This window comes from Octopus sinensis, linkage group LG9 (genome assembly GCF_006345805.1).
Source record: "Octopus sinensis linkage group LG9, ASM634580v1, whole genome shotgun sequence".
Classification (NCBI taxonomy): domain Eukaryota; kingdom Metazoa; phylum Mollusca; class Cephalopoda; order Octopoda; family Octopodidae; genus Octopus; species Octopus sinensis.
In genome coordinates this window covers 66929955-66949954 of record NC_043005.1, presented here as the reverse complement: position 1 = coordinate 66949954, position 20000 = coordinate 66929955, and the positions used below count along the sequence as shown (strand labels likewise).

The 20000-nt window shown below is 34.0% G+C and overlaps 1 protein-coding gene across 5 annotated transcripts in view; it reads left to right on the top strand.

The window, feature by feature from the left end:
* LOC115215680 overlaps positions 1-20000 on the top strand; it is a 334565-nt gene that overhangs the window by 151391 nt on the left and 163174 nt on the right. For all 5 annotated transcript variants that reach the window (XM_029784948.2, XM_036506022.1, XM_036506020.1 and 2 more), the window contains one exon: positions 18272-18347. The gene's annotated coding sequence lies outside the window, so the exon portion shown is untranslated. The remainder of the gene's footprint in view (positions 1-18271; positions 18348-20000) is intronic.

Sequence of the window (20000 nt, the reverse complement as noted above, 5' to 3'; positions counted from 1 at the left end):
GAACTTTTTAAATATGCTGAAGGAGTCGGATTCCTCTTTTCTTTTATTTTTGCTTTGCATTATTGCATGGCTTAAAATATAAAAATCTCAGTTCTTTCTGCAACGAAAGGCTAATTAAACAATTAGCTAGTTATCAAACTAATCTTTGTCCTCTGAATATTGAACCTTTCAAAATAGACATTGTAAAAATAACATTTCTCTTGGTAATCTTTCTAAAAATATTTTACTTTAAGATTCATTACTAAATTTTATTTCCAATATATATTTTTCCGCGAATTTCTTGTACAGCAGTTTTTTTTCAATTAGCTACTAATAACCCAAAGCGGTGAGATAATAGAATAGGACGCCGAGCGAAATGCTTTATGGTACTTCGTCCGCCGCTGCGTTCTGAGTTCAAATTCCGCCGAGGTCGACTTTGCCTTTCATCCTTTCGGGGTCGATAAATTAAGCACCAGTTACGCACTGGTGTTGATATAATCGACTTAATCCGCTTGTCTGTCCTTGTTTATCATCTCTGTGTTGAGCCCCTTGTGGGTAGTAAAGAAATAGGTATTTCGTCTGCCGCTACGTTCTGTGTTCAAATTGCGCCAAGGTCGACTTTGGCTTTCATCCCTTCGGGGTCGATGAAATAATACCAGTTACGCACTGGGGTCGATATAATCGACTTAATCCGTTTGTCTGTCCTTGTTTATCATCTCTGTATTTAGCCCCTTGTGGGTAGTAAAGAAATAAGCATTTTGTCTGCGCTTTACATTCTAAGTTTAAATTCCACCGAGGTCAACTTTGCCTTTCGTCATTTCGGGCTTCATGAAATAAGTACCATTTGTTCATTAGGGTCTAAGTAATTCACTGATACACCACCCTGAAATAATTGCCGGCTCTGTGCCAAAATTTGAAACTAAGACTTTACATTACATTAGAAAATACAGGAACCACAATTATAAAATTTGGATTCGAGAAAAAATGGTAATCGTTTACACACCTTAATTTCAATGCTCTTATTTGTCACTATTCTGAAATTTAGTTTTATAACAGATACTTAAGAAATGAACTATTCTGTGAAACTCGGTGAACTGTAATATTAATAACCAAATTTAGTATTAAATCAAAACCATGAAAAAGCTGAATATATATTTTTTATTCTGAATCGTGCATGCAAAAACGGCCTCATGAAAATTGGCATTTATCGTTACTGGAAATGGAGAGATAATTTCAAGAATCTAAGAGTTTCAGAGAAAAGCATATTTTCATGCTTCAAGAATATTTGATAGCTTCTCCAGGCCAGGTAACAATCTTGAGCTATATTATTTTATACAAAGGACCTCTAGTTTTGCTTCAGAGTAGAAAATAATTCCCATGGAAGTATTGTTTAATGTCTCCGAGTTTCAAGTTTTATAAATTGTTTTTCCCGTATTCGTCACTTAACTCATTTACTAACTTACATGACCATCTGTGTTATTTCCCTGCAATCAATTTTAGCAATTCCCTACTTATCTATGTATCTACCACACACAGACTCTCCCTCCCTCTCTCTCTCTCTCTCTGTTTCTCTCATTCTACAGACACAGATATTCATGCAACTATCCCTACACAAACACACACACAGGTGTACAGCAAGCATTTACAAGTTTGAGTGTATGTATATGCTTGCTTTATGTAACATTATATTCACATATGTATGCGTTGGTGCATTGGAGTATGTGTGTGTACGCGTGTGCGTTTGTGTGTTTGTGTGTGTATGAGTGTGTAGATTGCATCTTACAAGATTGAATGTTGTAAGACCTTAGAAAATTGATCCGCATTTTCATCCATTTCTCCTCTTTCCATCACTCCTATCTTTCTGTATATATGTATACATTTAGGAAAATATATAGAAGTCATGAAAGTTTACTGAGAATGGTGTTGGACTGCGTTGTTATTATGTGACATTGACGTTACACACTTAAAACTCCAATGATGTGAAGCATAGGTCCAGTAAAATGACCAGTTGTTACACTTTATTGACTATGAAACGAAATATTTATTATACGGTTTGAATACAAAGGCAGTAGTTTAAGCCGACCAATTATGTAGATCATGCTATGCAACCTATTATTCGACAAAGAAGTATAGTTTCAAAGATTACTATCATTGACTTCCGTATAAAATGTCTAAAATGCCATGATTCTCTATACTATAATACGACGATTATGCAAAGATTGTTTTACAGTCAAAGAAGACTGAATAAAATTAGAGTTAAACTAGTATTTATGGACCCTTTATAATATTGTAAGAAGTGAATATACTACATCCAGTATGATTACTATGAGCTAATATGATATACGAGTGCATAGAGGCTTCTTCGGCAGACAATTATTTTCAAACTAGAAATGATCACTGCTCTCTGTTCTTTTCAGCTGACATTAAGTTTGATTCAATAGATTATCAATTGCATCAAAAGATACTTCCAGATAATTGGAATGGCACATTCTACATATAATTTAGCTTCATGTGTTGCACACTCACGCACGCATACACACAAATACACATATACACGTACGGACGTGCACACACGCATATCGATTCTAAAAGGTTGGTCTCTGTTTTGTGGAATGGAAACTAAATACCATGTAAATCTTAATCAGAGCAACATTATTAATATAGGAATTGTGGTAATAATGCGTAATAAACGTAGGTCTACTATCGAAAATGCAATGGAAAGGATTATATAAATTTTCAATACCCACATATACACACTATCTATAGATATGTCTGTGTATACGCATGTGTATGGTTGTGTATATGACTATGTATCACCACCACTTTATTATCTCCTCTTCTCCCTAGCTCTCCTGTGTGACCCTTCTGTCCGGCATTCGCCATGATAGATCGCTAGCCTCTACATATTCTTTATTTTCTCTCCTTGCTTCTTTCTGTGCTCCTTTCTGTGTAAGAGCGTAGGCTCGAAACGTTAAAGACTTTTTCACTTCGCGAGCTTTATACTAATACATCTGTTTGTTGTCTACACCACATCTGTGTGTTGTCTACACTCGTATGTACACACACCTATACATGACAGTGGTGCACATGATCTGTGCTTTAAACATGGTCTCATTTTGCTTATAGTATTAGTATTATACAATTTTTTTTTTTAAACTGCGTCCTATGTGATACGTGTTTCTTTTTCAAATATCTATCATGAATTCACGACAATGAAATTGCTTCAGTTTTATTACATCGTCTCTTGCCAAACAAAGAATATTCAAAATTTCTTCACCAGTGTGCGGGAACAGGAAGACCATTTTCAAAATCTGTGGCTGATGAAAATGAAATGCCGATATTGATTGTTCGATTTTTATGCAAAAAGACATAATATTTTTCTGTTTATGTTTAGAACACAATGTGGTTTTATAGAATAAAGGTTGCGTCGTCTAGAAAGTGAGAATAAAGAATCAGTACCACCAGCAAATTCTGAAGAGTTTATAGTAATGGTTAAGAAATATATATTCTCCAGCACGAAATGCCTTAGCTTTGAAAGTACACACCAATGGAAAATTTAAACTTGCAAGGAAGTATTTCATTAATATTCATTGATATAATGGCTTCATGAAGAAACAAATATCTTTTATAAAGTAATTCAGTATTGTGTATCATAAAGAATAAGAATAAAATTTCCTTGCTTTTCTGCAGTAAAGGGCTTTCGGTATATTATGTAATATTACTAAGTTCATATATAATTTTACCGGATTCATCTAGTCCTTAACACACAGCCTTAAAGTGTGGTCTTCTTAATTAGATTTTTATTTGTACACAATTTTTATCCTTTATCGTTAAATTATTACAAATGCTGTCAAATGAAGAACATGTTTATCAATTCATTTGGTTGTTTATTAAGGCATTTGTTTTGTTATCTTAATTGAATTTTTAGTTAAAAGTAAATTTCTGAAATAGTGTAAAATAATATAGATCCAACATATTATTAGGAAGATGTGAAAAATACTATTAAGCATTCCTGTTATACATACAAAATACATTATTAAAAATAATGTTTTTTTAAAATATATGAATAGCACTTGAGTGGAAATGTAAATTCATGAAACAAGTCTCTCAGGAATATGTGTGGAATAATTATTCTAAATGCAATGAACAGTTGATGAGGAAATAAGCCATTCAGTTGTAATTCACGATTTTGTTTAGTTGGGCTTCATCATCGAGATAATACTAATATGTGAGCTTCGATATTACAACTCCTGCTTTTGCATATGTTGTAATTCTTGTGTTTGAGTTGAGTCTAATTTCAGAGAAATATATAATAATGAAACGAATAGATCATGCGTTAATATTCATCAACGGATACTCTTTCTCTCTTTTCTCTTTTCTCATTTGACTGCGGCCATGCTGGAGCACCGCCTTTAGTCGAGCAAATCGACCCCAGGACTTATTCTTTGTAAGCCTAGTACTTATTCTATCGGTCTCTTTTGCCGAACCGCTAAGTTACGGGGACGTAAACTCCCCACCATCGGTTGTCAAGCGATGTTGGGGGACAAACACAGACGCACAAATATATACACACAGACACACACACACACACACACATATATATATATATATACATATACACGACGGGCGTCTTTCAGTTTCCGTCTACCAAATCCACTCACAAGGCTTTGGTCGGCCCGAGGCTATAGTAGAAGACACTTGCCCAAGGTGCCACGCAGTGGGAATGAACCCGGGACCATGTGGTTCGTAAGCAAGCTACTTACCACACAGCTACTCCTGGAATATTATTCACAGTCCGAACTAGTATTTCACATCGTCATTGATATTCTCTCCATTATTATTGTCCGCTAAAATGCTATCATCGACATTGTCGTTGTCATTGTCGTTTTATCATTTGTCTATAACAGTTATATAACAGCATTTGCATTAGAGTAACGCATGCTGTGTGTTTGCATTCATCGTCATCTAAGCCACATCGTCAGAGTTCTCTGCTTCATCGTTGATCTCCATCATTCGTTATTCGCCTGATCCCAAGGTATTATTTTCATATCGTCCTACGGTTCTTGTTACAGTTTTGCGTATCTAACCTGTGTGCATTTACTAGAGATTGTTTCATAAAAAAGACATGTAATATAGATTTTATTCCGGATGTAATAACACTAACAGAAATTAAATAATAAAATAAAAATACATGGTATCCAACACTTTACGAAAGTAAATGACTTCATTTCCTCGTAAAAGTTGCATTAAAAACATGTTTGCGTATGTTTGTTGTAATTACATGCTAAAATGTCTCCTTCTCGTAGATATAATAGCTTTGGAGTTTCAAGGCCGACGAGCTTGAAAACTATCGAATTATTTTACTTATTTTTTGTTACTTTACATCATTAGCAGTCTAAGTGAAATTCAATATAGAAGTCTTTGGCAGAGGAGCATTTATATGGAACAGAGTGTTTTTTTGCTTTCTAGGATGGTATTTCTCACATGAAATACAAGTTAAGAAAGCATGTAATGTTGAACCTTTAGTGTTGTATAGTAATTATTAGTATCATTATTCATATTGATACGTTGTACGAACAAATCGAAGAGAAAAGTTACTTAATCAGCCAATTCACTGTATCACATTTACGTAATATTTCTTTCCAGATGGGTGAATAGTTTGGAATGAATAGATACGGTACTTACATTGACACATAAAATATAAAACATTACGTCTAATAATGTCCATTTATTGTCACATAAAAATCAATATCACTCTATATTATCCCTTTGTATCACTGTTGCACGTTCATTTGCATCGATATTTATTTAGTAATATTACTAACCCTGCCATACTGAATACTGCAGCCAGGAATAAGTCTTAACAAAGAAATTTGAATATAAAATACTTAGACCAAGATTCGTATATCTCATATACTGTCGCACAATTTTAACTTCAAGACTAGAATAGTCCGGATTTTCTTTCAGTTTCAATTTTATTCTTACGTTGATATTTCCCCAAATTTTTATAAATATCTTTTAGCAATAAATAAAGCATTGTAAATGCACTCTCAAATCTATTAACAACTACCACATATTCCGATGAAAACAGACAATATTGGTTTAATTTTCATCCATTGATCCGCTGAAATTGGCGTTGAGGCCCTAGGAAAAGGTATGAATTGTTACCAAGACTCCAAAGTGTATGGTCACATATTTCTTCAAACTATCTTCTTAATGTAGTATTTATGAAGCGGCGCTGATAAAATTGAAATAAACTACGCAAAACAGAATAATGCTTATTGTAAGATTCATTAAATTACTAGACATTATCTTGCGGCAGGTTAAATTCCATCCATAATTGGAATGACTATCTATATATATTTAATGATGACAATATTGTGTAAAGCACAATTTTGGCTACGTCTCTTGCAAGGAAGATAGTATTGTTATTAAATTTTGATAAGAAGCAAAAACGCAAATATCTATCGTGTATTTCGAAGTAGAAATGAGTGTGTTTAATCTGAAAAATATATTTATTTTATTCATTATATTTATTTCACATCAGAAATAACAATTACTAGCATTTGCCACAAGGATACAAAAATAATTTTTTAATAATAATTCGTGCAGACATTATGTGCGTGCGTGTCTGTGTGTGTGTTTGGGTGTGTGTGTGTGTCTGTTTGTTGTTTGTGTGTGTGTAAAAGCGACAAGGAAATCAATAAACGAAGTAGTAAAAATTCTCTGTTGGTATTAAAAACTAATTCAACTTATTTGTGAAATGCTTGCCATGAAGTTATGGATAAGCATAATCACAAAATAGGAAGTAGTAGCAACAGTAGTAGTAGTAGTAGTAGTAGTAGTAGTAGTAGTAGTAGTAGTAGTAGTAGTAGTAGTAGTAGTAGTAGAATCGGGTTTAAAGCAATGACAAACCCCCTCGTATTTCTGTGATATATTCCATATTAACTGCGGCCAAATATACCAGTTGTATAGAAAAGAGCATCAGGAACAACGAAATTGATGTGGAACTTAGTAGAAATAACAGAGACACACCAACATACACACACAGATATTATATATTATATAGATATGTATATATATATAGGGAGAGTTTACGTAAAAGCAAAAGACGAAGACAGGTGGTGTACAAAACAAACAGATATATTAGTATAACGCTCAGGAATAGAAAAAGTCTTTTACGTTTCGAGCCTACACTCTTCTACAGAAAGGGACACAGAAAAAACAAGGAGAGAAAAACAGTGTGTATAGTGGCTAACGATCTATCATGATGACTAGTGCCGGACAGAAGGTTCAAACACGAGGAGGAAAGTAGGGGAGATAACAAGGTAAAGATGACCCCCAACACAAAGGCGCGTGTATGTATAAGAGAGTATGTATGTGCGCGTGAAAGAGGGCTGGTGGTCTGGACGTGTGCGTGTATGTATGTATAGGTGTGAAGATGTGGGGTGTGTACGTGGTGTGTTGTGATGTGATGTGTAATGTTGTATGGTGTAGTGTGGTGTGGTGTGATGTTGTTGGGAGGTGGGAGAGGCGATAGTGGGGAAAGCACAGGTGGGGTGTAGGTTCGACTGTGGGTTGGAGTAGAGTTGAGGTTTGTGGGTAGGTAGAGTGTGGGGTATGTGGGGGAGGGGTGTCGGATAGTATGGGGGATGGGATGGGAAGGATAGGGAAGGTGGAGTTGGGATGTATAGGGGTGGGTGGGTTTATGGGTGGAGGAGAAGGTGGGTATGTGAGGAAATAGAGGAGGACAGAGGAGAGAAATAAGTAAGAGAGCAGAGAGAAAGATAGAAGAGAGGAAGAGAGTAAGAGGGAAGAGGGAAGGAGGGGAGAGAAAGAGAGAAAGAGAGTAGGGGGAAGAGAGAAAGAGAGTAAGAGAGAAGAGGGAAAGAGAGTAGGAGTGAAGAGAAGTAGGAGTTGGGGCAAGAGAGGAGAGTTGGGTGGGAAGAAGGATGAGGGAGGGGGAGAGGAGAGAAGGAGAGTGAGGCAGCAGAGAGAAATAGAGAAGAGAGAAAGAGAGTAAGGGAGAAGAGGGAATGAGATGCACACTCGCAATGACAATTGAAAAGATTGCAAGGCGCAACACAAATCACAAATGTTAGAAAACATATATAAGTAAATGAGTGGAAATCGAACCGGTGAGTGTGTTAAATATTAAGGCAATAAAACATAATGATTGTCCACAAACACAGTAATATATAGATATATACATACGTGCATATACATACATACATACATATACATATATATATATATTATATATATATATATATATATATATATATATTATATATATATATATATATATATATACATATATATACTTATATATATATATATATATATATAATTTATATACCTATTTATGTATCCTTTTTGGATACATAGATTTTATATATCAACTTTTTGGGTCTCGTCATACCGCCACATTGAAGACGGAATACGTTCCCTCCGATGTAAAAAATAGTGAATAATTATATCCACTGATATTTCGTGCCACCGCTAACACCACTATGTATTTTGCCAAAACTGTCATCAGGATGAACATCAGATAAATATGTTAGAAAATTAATCCTTTGAACTTATTACATAAAAATAATCGTTACCAGATTTAAGAGAGTATATATGCTAGTATTCTTAGAGTATACAAGCAATTAAAGAGTGATTACGACTTTTATCAGAGATCTAGCGAGTCAATAACGGATACAAAATGTAATTTAAAATAATTTTTTTCTACTCTAACGAAAAAGGAAGTGATAAGGATTGAATGGCAGCTCCTCTTGTTACTACTTATGAAACATAGTACTGAAAAGGCGAACATTAGGACATAAAGCTATATGTTAAACCCAAGTAATTTTATTAAGATTGGCATATCAGTGAATTAATTAACATGCTGAATCCCAGCGAATCATTGTAGGTTCCTTTGGTAACAAGTAAATAAAATTTTGAAGTTTCATACGAAAAAGAAAAAAAATCAAACTTTTAGGTCTCCAAACTATTATTCTCATTTAGTTCCATGTCAACCCTGATGGTTGAGATGTAAGAACGAAGGTATTCCAGACATAATGATTGGGCTTTACATTTTTGCTATATATGCATGACAATACTGTTACATGTATCCTTTATGAGAGCAACGAGTGATTTGCAAGGTATTTGGCTGCGATGTCTAGTAGGTGATGCCTGTGTCTCTTCATATGCGATAATAATGATAGTAGTATGGATTATAAGTGTTGTAGTCGCTTACATTATTATCTTTTCATGTCAGCCAGGCGCCTAGCAGTATTTAGATTAAAAATAAGTTACTTTTCATACTATTGCTTACTAATATAGTTAGAATAATGCTTATTGTTAGACTTAATACTTCCATGTTTCTGATGAGTTATAGATTTACACGTTAAATATAGACTTTCAATAAGGAGGAATAAATAGATTGAAATGAATAACCGCTGTATTTTTATGAAATTATCGTTAGAAATATTGGAAGTTTAGAAATAAACATAACTTGTTTTGCAATTATTATAGATTTAAGATAGCTTATTAACAGCTCAAAGAATCCACAGCGATGTGTAAACCAGATGGGGAAAAGGTATCATTGAGATGCGCAATTCTATAGCATAGACGTTTATTGTAATTTTTTTCCCCCCAATAAATAATGTTTCTGGATTACATTACTTAGTTTTAAACGATCTAAGGTTAACATATACTGAAAATCTAACGTGCTATCATAGAGACATTAACCTCCATCTCAATTACAATTTGATGTCGATAGGTTTAAATATATCGGAGGTATAGGCTATCCATACTGTTATTGAGAAGTGCGGAGGGAACAAACGGAATTACATAACTGAAGCATAATGTCATCTATATATTCGTTTATAAGTTTATGGGAGGCAGAAAATTATAATTTAACCATCTGACATTAGACACCATCAACGTCATCTTAAGTTATTAAGCATGCACAAAAGATGATACATATATATATGTGTGTGTATTTGTATGTGCGTGTGCGTGTGTGTTGTGTATAACATTTTCAAAAGGGGACTAATAAGTGAGTCTGAACCATCGCTCTGCCGATAAAAACACGCCAGGCTAACAAAAATATGTTGTAATCCCTATCATGCTGCAGGTAAATCGATGTGGAAAGCCGATGTCGAAGTCCATCACCAGTTATATTCGTATATCCGGGATGGCATTTTTCTTACAAGATGATACATAAAATAGACGAAAATAATGGGTTGTTCTTTGTTACAAGCTTACAACGATTTCAGATATAAATTTGGGTGCGTTCATGGTCCAATTTTATCAATCGATGTCGATCAATTAATAGACTGAAAATGGAGCGAACCACGTTCACATTGATATATTTGTCAAGACCAAAGCAAATCAATTGATAACGAAAAGAAGAAAATATAAGAGGATGGAACGTGGTCAATGTGACATTGATACAGAACTAGGTCATCAGTTTCTAGCCATTAACCATAAGCTATTATTCTCTAATCACGGGTGAATAGTATTGCCATCAAGTAGAGAGATTTGGGATCTAGTTCGTTTGGATGCCAGCATCAATTCTGTTCGAAATGATATCATATTCAGTGTAATGGTACACTTTTATTGGCTAATGAATGACGTGAAAATCATTTTCACTATAAATGAATAAATAAATAATTAGCAATAAAAGTTTGACAATTTCAGTCATTTTAGCCAATCGTAAGCCACATACACATTCATGCTTGTTTCCATAGTAACAAGCAGAACATGAGGAGTATTTTGTCTGCGAGAAAACACGTGTTCATAAATATTTTGAAACCACTGGTTTTACCTGTCGACAATTGAGCATGAGAATTTATGAACTGGTCAACAAAATCTTTTTTTTTTATATTTAATTTGTAACGGTGTTCATCGCATCTGCATTATATGCATATTGAATACTTAAAACTACTTGTTTACTCGTTTATTTTTGTTATTGAGGGAGTTGTGAGATGTGCTAAAAATAACAGCTAAATAAACGTTTCTTGCATAAATCTGTATTGAGTTAGATTGATAAGTTTCTCACTTTTGGTTCCTCCTGCCTGTTTGGTGATATCTTGTGTCTCTGTGTTTGCGTATTGAGTCTAAAAAATGATTGCGGTGGTTGGGATGGTAGCTGTTATGTAGTTGATCCTTGTTGTTGCGGGGTGCCCTGATGTGATTTAAGCAAGAAATAGTCTACTTAAAAGAAAAGCCCTGCACATATCCCAGATAAAAAGTCCCCAAAACAGATAAAATAGCATTCAGCCGACACACAGACATTTGCGCCAACGACAAAAATCCAAGCTTCAAAATTTTTCCCCTCTTCCAATTCAGGGACGATACAACCTGGAGCCAACGAATTAGTAAAGAAACTCTCTTTATTACAAAATTCAGGCTCCTCCTGAACGCGTCTACGACAAACGACATATTATTCACGGCCTTAGAATAACACAAATACATACGCAAGTATTAAAAATGATGCACTCAAGAGATTCCCAGGAATTCATTAAAAACATTCCCAATCACTGCTGTAATCCAAAACGTGCCAATTTTATGTCAACACCTCACTACTTTCACGCTACCTACATTCTTATTCTCCCTTCTCTTTCTTCTTCTTCTTCTTCTTCTTCTTCTTCTTCTTCTTCTTCTTCTTCTTCTTCTTATTATTATTATTATTATTATTATTATTATTATTATTATTATTATTATTATTATCATTATTATTTTTATTATTATTATTATTATTATTATTCCTCTTCTCCTTCCTAACTTTATCACTAATGCTTTTTAGAATAACACCAACACAAATTCTATAAACAAAATATTCTAAAGAAATATTTTCATGAATTGAACAGCGACTGGTACCATACACTGACCAATCAAAATACTACTATCATGGCACTCCCAATTTAATCTTTTTCTTCATCGCCTTCCCCTCCCCCTCCTTCTTCTTTTTCTTCTTCTTCTTCCCTACCAAGAATTCACAACGACCTCGAACCTACAAAAGTAAACAAGAGAGACAGAGACAGGCAGAAACATGGAAAATGCCACTTCTATTTGAACATTATACAAATATTCTTTTAAAAAAACTTTTCTTTTAATTTTTCTAAATTTAATTATTTAATTGTTACAGTTGAAATAGTCTCAATGACTGAAACCGTTACTGAAATGTTTTTTATAAAATTATTTTAGCATTTTCTATCTTGACTTTTTTTCCATATATATATATATATATATATGCCATACACACATGGACGCTCTTTCTCTCTCTGTATCAATCACACATACAGGCACACGCACACGCGCGCACACACGCACACACACACCTACATATATATATTTACTAAGTACAAATTATGCACTAAAAGTCTTAAATAAATCCATTCTCAGGGATATGTAATGGTAAATTTAAACTGGTGAACTAGATTAAAGACATATCAATTTATAATTGTTGCGCACATACATTTCTTGAATTTGAATGGTTTGCTTGCTCGGATTAGTCAACATATAAACGAACAAATATTGATAAGTACTAACACATGAATGAACTCCTTCAATATATAACCGTCAAACAGAATAAGAATTATCACATTTCGTTGTCATAGATATCAGCAAAGATGCTGTTCGTGATTTCGTGTTAAAAGGCAAACAAAAAAAAATCGGAAGTTACATAAATGATAGCATTGCTTTTCACAGTTTTGTATCACAATTCCCGACAAATAAATATTTGCGCTAAGATATGTTTCTATAGAAATAAAAAAAAACAACCAGTAAGAAAATTCTTATTAAAAGTAGTGCAGTGTAGCATAGTATTATAAAGTACGTTCATTATTAAACTTATATGGTCTAACACTTTAAGTAGTTTTCAGCAGGATATTTACATCATTATATACATATAAAGAAAGCTAGTTATACGATTATTATAAATTTGCGCCAGTGAATTAAATAGTGAAGTACTGAATATTGTAGACTCCCCCCAATTATATTTACGTTACAGAAATTTGCTATCGAGTACAAGAAAGAAAATAAACTACTAATTCTTAGTGGCCTCAAAGAAAAAGAGTATATGTGTGTGTGTGTGTGTGTGTGTGTGTATGTATATATATATAGTTGGAATTTACAAATAAAACAAACAAAACAAAAGACAGTGACGAGTGTGTAAACAACAAACAAATGCATTAATTTCACGCTCGAGAAGTGAGGAAGTCTTTTACGTTTCGAGCCTACGCTCTTCAACAGAAATAAACACCGAGAGAAAGGGAGAGAGAGAGAGAGAAAAAAATGGTTTAGTGGCTAGCGATCAATCATAAGGGCACATTAAAGTGTGTATCCGCTAGAAATCTGTTGTTTAGTACTTGTCACGCTGACGCTGTCCGCATTCTGCCGTTAAACAATTAAAAACGCCAACAGATTTCAACATAGAAATTCGGAAAGTATTTCAAAACGTTAGATGTGCTGAAGACTTTAAGAGTGTTGTATCAAACCAGAAACCCATCCATATATACCTGTACCATTAAATATATAGCTTTATGCTATATTGGTACGTGAGAAACTTTTCGATCTGCTAGTATACTGTTGAATCTCTTGCTTTCAGGGTTAATTATTTTGTTGTCCAAATAAGGGTTCCGACTTTAATTTATTGCGTGTAGACACTTTAATTTGTGCTTATAATTCATATAATTTTCTTTAGCTATTTGATGGTTTTTTTGCAAGCCTGCAACCATTAATGCTTCCGTTTTTATCAACTATTTATATTGCTTTCGATAATAATACACACACACACATATATGAAACTTTAAGTCGCATGGAGTCAGGTAAAACTGTTTGAAATAATAATTATATATATATATATATATATATATATATATATATATATATATATATATATATATATATATATATATATACATATATATATATATATATGTGTGTGTGTGTGTGTGCATGTGTATATGCATATGAATGTACATATTTACTATTTTATTTGTTCCAGTTATTCAACTGCGGCAATGATCGAGTACTGTCTTGTGTTATATTTACTCTTACTCTTTTACTCTTTTACTTGTTTCAGTCATTTGACTGCGGCCATACTGGAGCATCACTTTTTAGTTGAGCAAATCGACCCTGGAACTTATTCTTTGTAAGCCCAGTACTTATTCTATCGGTCTCTTTTGCCGAACCGCTAAGTGACGGGGACGTAAAAACACCAGCATCGGTTGTCAAGCAATGCTAGGGGGACAAGCACAGACACGCAAACACACACACATACATATATATATATATACGACAGGCTTCTTTCAGTTTCCGTCTACCAAATCCACTCACAAGGCATTGGTCGGCCCGGGGCTATAGCAGAAGACACTTGCTCAAGATGCCACGCAGTGGGACTGAACCCGGAACCATGTGGTTGGTTAGCAAGCTACTTACCACACAGCCACTCCTGCGCCTATATATATATATATGTATATATATATATATATATATATATATATATATATATATATATATATTATATATATAATATATATATATATATATATATATACTTATACAACACATGCATGTAAAAATATAGGAATATATGTGTGTTCCGTTTGAGTATATGTAACTATGTATGTATGTGCGTACGTATGTATGAATGTATGTATATATGTACGTACGCATGTATGGATGTTTGTATAAGACAAAGGAATAAAGAACTAAAACAATATATCTCTCAGTCGAAGAAAGCTTACACTGTGATATTTATTCCACTGTATTACGTCCCTTGGGTAGGTTCAGTAACCCTAAGTAACAGAATCGACGAAACCATTTTCCATTCCAAAGAATGTAGGAAGGTCCCCTGGGATGAAAATAATGCATCGAAAGGAAACTGATTTGTAATCAGTATGAAACAACAGTCACCCAAAATAATTATAACAATCGAGAGAAGCCAAGTGAACAGACACCAAAGATAATATAGCTGAGATACATTCAATCAGCAAACGGGGAATATGAAGTTGAAATCAAAAGAATAATTGAGATAGCTAGAAACTCATTTCAAAAAATGAAAACCATTTTCACATGAAGAAACATTAATATCTAAACCAGCGAATGGATATTAAAGCTTTTATTTGTGTTCTATTCTGCTATATGGAGCTGTAACATCGACATTAAGTATAGTATTATGAAACAGTCAGCCTTTGAGATGTTGGAATATTGAAGACATTTGAGAATATAATGGACAGAACACAAAGTCAATGATGTACAATTGTACAATATAATATATATATATATATATATATATATTATATATATATATATATATATATAAGTACATATACATATATATATATATTGACATATATGTGAGCATGTATAAGCATTCATGCACACACATGCATATGCAATATATGTATACGTATGTTTGCATATATATATATATATATATATATATTATAATATTGTATTGTTTGTGTGTGTGTGTTTGTGTGTGTGTGTGTGTGTGTGTGTGATATAGACGATTATAGTAAATAATAAGAGACCAGGGTAATAGAGCGTATGAGGTGGATATTTGTACTTCAAGTACAATATTTCTTAACACTACATGGTTACTGTAAAAGGTGTGTCTACTTTCACCTGCTCACTCTCAAGTGCCCTACATTACGAATTAAATGGTGACCAATGAATATAACGCTTTAATTGTCCATAGATTTGTCCCCTTGTTGGTTTCAAAACGACAGCAGTCTGCCACAATTAAGGAGGAAATAGTTTTCTCTTAAGTGAGATTATATTTCAGCCTAAGTGTCCTACCTTGCATTTAAACCTTTTCGAGCGTACATAAAGAAAAGTAGCAAATATTTACTTTCATTTTGCTGTATTGTACTTGAAATTTTATGTACATAACAAGTTCCATTAAGGAATATCGGAAAGAAACTACTAACTGAAGTAGAGAAGAAAGTTTATTGTGTTAAGAGGAATATTATTGTGTTTAGTTGAATAAGACTCATCATAATTGTGGATTGAATAAATTTAATATTTCAGACACAATGTTTGTAGTGTCTGTAACGAAGACACGGTTGTTTTACCTCTTTAGCTGTTACTTGACATTCAGGAAAACAATGTAAATGGGAGTCAGTGAAAGTCATTTCAAAAGAGATAAACCGGCCAATGTGTTATAATTCCTATGTATGTATGTATTTATATACATACATATGTGAAGGCGCATGGCTCAGTGGTTAGAGTGTCGAGCTTACGATCGTGAGGTTGTGTGCTCGAATCTCGGACGGGCTGCGTGATGTGTTCTTGAGCAAGACACTTTATTTGACGTTGCTTTAGTTCACTAAGCTGTAGAAATGAGTTACGACCTCGCAGGTGCCAAGATGTATCAGCCTTTGCCTTTCCTTTGGATAACACTGGTGGCGTGGAGAGAAGAAGCCGGTATGCCCGAGCGGCTGCTGGTTTTCCATAAACAACCTAACCCGAACTTGTGCCTGGGAGGAGAACTTTCTAGGTTCAATCCCATGGTCAGTGTCGTGATCGAAGTGGGTCTCAGATGTATGTATATATGTATGTATGTATGCATGTATGTATGTAGTTAGGTATGTGTGTGTGTATGTACAAAATAATTAAGATGGCAACGCGCAATTCAAAATCAAAATTACGAGATCTGATCAATAAGTAGCCGGACTGTTGTCATAGTAACGACGCTAAAGTACGCAGAGTGAAGCCGCTTGGAAAGATTGACAATGAACTCTTCCGTCCATGTGCAATACGATTTAACGTTCTAGCTCACTTACGCTGTTTAGAGTACTGCTTGAAAACAAGGTATGTAGCGTCTGATCGTCGCATTGACTATGACAAAGAAAGTTTTCATGGTGATACCTGTTAAGAGGACGACGCAACATTGCAGAATGTTTATGGGGAGGAGTGTAAAAGTCGCACACAACTGTAAGAGTGGTTCAGGCGTTTCCAAGATGGCTGAAAAAATGTAGCTATTGGGGAAAAATTCTGGGAGACCCGCAACCAGCAGAACTGAGAAAAACATCTGAGTTGTGCTTTCAGCTGTAAGGGGAAATCGTCAAAGAACCGTCTGTGAGTTATCAGAATATATGCAGATTAGTTAAGATACAGTTCAGTCCCTTATCACTGAAGAACTGGGTATGAGACGCGTGTCTGCTAAGTTTGTGCCAAAACTGCTTTCAGATGACCAAAACAATACTCGGTTTTCAGTCTCAGATCTCCTTGATTGTATGGTTAACGATGAAAATTTTTTGAAAAATTTGCGTTGGCGTCTGAGCCGGTATCGCCAAGATTTAGTCAAAATTTCGTGCAGATTCTCTTACTCAACTTTCTCTGTCATGTTCAATGCGAGGATCACACGCTACACACCTTCCTTCCAAGCAGTGAAGTGAGGTAGAGAGTTAAAACATAGTGTGCGCGCACAGCAAAGTTCTAAGGCCAGCGCGGTTCACTCTGCGTGCTTTAGGTTCGTTAGTATGACAACTGTCCGGATATTTATTGATGAGACTATATATATATATATATATATATATATATATATATATATATATATATATAATATATATACACAGAGGGTTTGTCAAATGTCACCTAACAGTAATTCAAAACCATTTAATTCCAAGATTTATTTATGTCTAACAACTGAATGAGACTTCGCTAACAAAATAGACAAATGTTAAAAAGAACGGTGATTTTTAACTCACACCATTCAATTATTAAATATTCGTAATTGGAATGAATAAATAAAATTGAACATTAAGTATTTATGGAATTTTGATTTTACTGTCAGATGTTTTGGAACCAACCATGTACACACACACACGTAGATTATATCAATACACAAGGCTCTACAAATTTCAGTCTGTGAATGTTTCGTCCAGTTTTTTTTTTAGATTTCTTTGACATGACATTGTGTATTAAAAGTCTACATCCAATAGAAAAGAAAAATAACAGACATTACAACCTGAATCTCTTCCAGTTTCCTTTTCCCATTAAATTGGTAGTCGGGAACAAAAATCCTAAACTCAAAGACTGAAACCAAATCTCCGAACCGAAACTGAACTTACACATTTTTTCTTCCAGATACATAATATGCACTTTAAAAATAATTCCGATTGATATCGGAGAAAATGCCAGAATATATATGTCTCTGATGTTTGAGCGTTAGGAAACGGAGCTGAAGTATTCTGGCAAAGCATGAAGCAAATGAAAAATATTCTTTTGTATGAAGTGTGTGTCTCTGTGTAGATATATCTATTTATTTATTGATTTGTACTTTCAGATGGGATTCTTGAAACACACCTCACAGGGATACAATTCATGACGATTACGAATATGAAGGCTAAAGAACCCTGAAGGTATGGCTGATTTATATATAGACACCAATACACACACGTGCATATATATATATATATATATATATATATATATATATATTATATATATATATATATATTATATATATTAAATTAGAGATAAAACCACTATTAGGCAAATCATACAATAAAAAACTTAAGCCAATACATAAGATTAATCAATTTATATTATTTTAAATATATATCAAAATTATATATATATATTATATATATATATACAGGGTCCGTTTAAACACATAAGAGGTATCCTTCATATGATTCCTTTCGCGCTAGAAGGAACAGCCTAGCTAATTATTTCCTTTGTTAAATGAAAGTCAGAAACTATGGTCTAGGAAATAGATGGTAAATGTAATTATTTTTCATTCCCTTCGAGTTTTTATCCCTAATAGTGGTTTGGACTTTAGCTGTTCTACCGCGAAAGGAATCCTATGAAGGATACCGCTTATGTGTTTAAATATACACTGTATTTATATGAATAATATATATAGTCTATTGACCACTTTTTCTACACGCTAGGCCATAGGTATATATATACCTTCATGATCGTACCAAGGTTATTTCTGTTTACAGGCCGCATAATGCTAAGTTTGCACGTATCCTTTTCTCGTCTAGCGTTTTACATTTTCTTTCTCTAACGAGGAATTTTTTGTGGAGGATTGGGCATTTTTGTTTCTTTCACCAATTTTGAAAGATGTTGACTATGTTGTCACATCGAATACTTTTACAATATGAAAGTTTTTGTTTATTCAGAAGTTTAATTCAGAGATGTGTTTTCACTGGATTTTGCTTACGTATATCGACTTTTGTACCTCTACGTTCCTGGTATCCTTCGGTTGTGTGTTTGATTGTGATTCATTCATTCTGGCGTCTTGTACATACGAATATGCATAGATTGCTTGAAGGTGATGTGCAGATTTTAATGGTTGTAGTCGTTGTAGTCAGAATTGTGGATAAAAACGTGAAGTAACGCCTCACAGAAATATTTAGTAATTTCAACCTGCTGATTTCAAAACAAGATATTCCTACACTAGAAGCTCTCCTGAAATATACTCTAGCTATAAGAACGAGCAACATAGATTCTACCAAACTACCACCCGTATCTCTAAGAAAAATTTACAAGAAACTAACAAAAGTGGATATATAAAACAAACATCAATGAAACCACAATTCTGATTAAACTTCTAATTCAACGCAAACATGCATATTGTAAAAGTATTCGATGTGAAAGCATAGGCAAGGCCTACCAAAATTGGTGAACCAACGGAAGCCCCATGTAGTTCCCGGTTAGCGCTTTTGGAAAGTGTCTTCTAGTATAGCCCCGGGTTGACCAAAGTCTTCTGAATGGATTTGGTAGGAAGAAGCCCAGTATATATATATATATATATATATATATACACAAACACACACACTTATACATATACATGTGTGGGTGCGTGTGTGTGTGTTTGTGTATTTGTGTGTATGTGTGTATGTGTGTGTGTTTTTGTGTGTGCGTTTGTGTGTGTATGTGTGCCACATGAAATTACATTCGCATTTACTCATACTGAGAATAAGAAATATCAATATGCACATTTCTTTTACTTTTCCTTCCATCAAACACATACGCACGCGCGCATCAGACGCACACGCGTACAC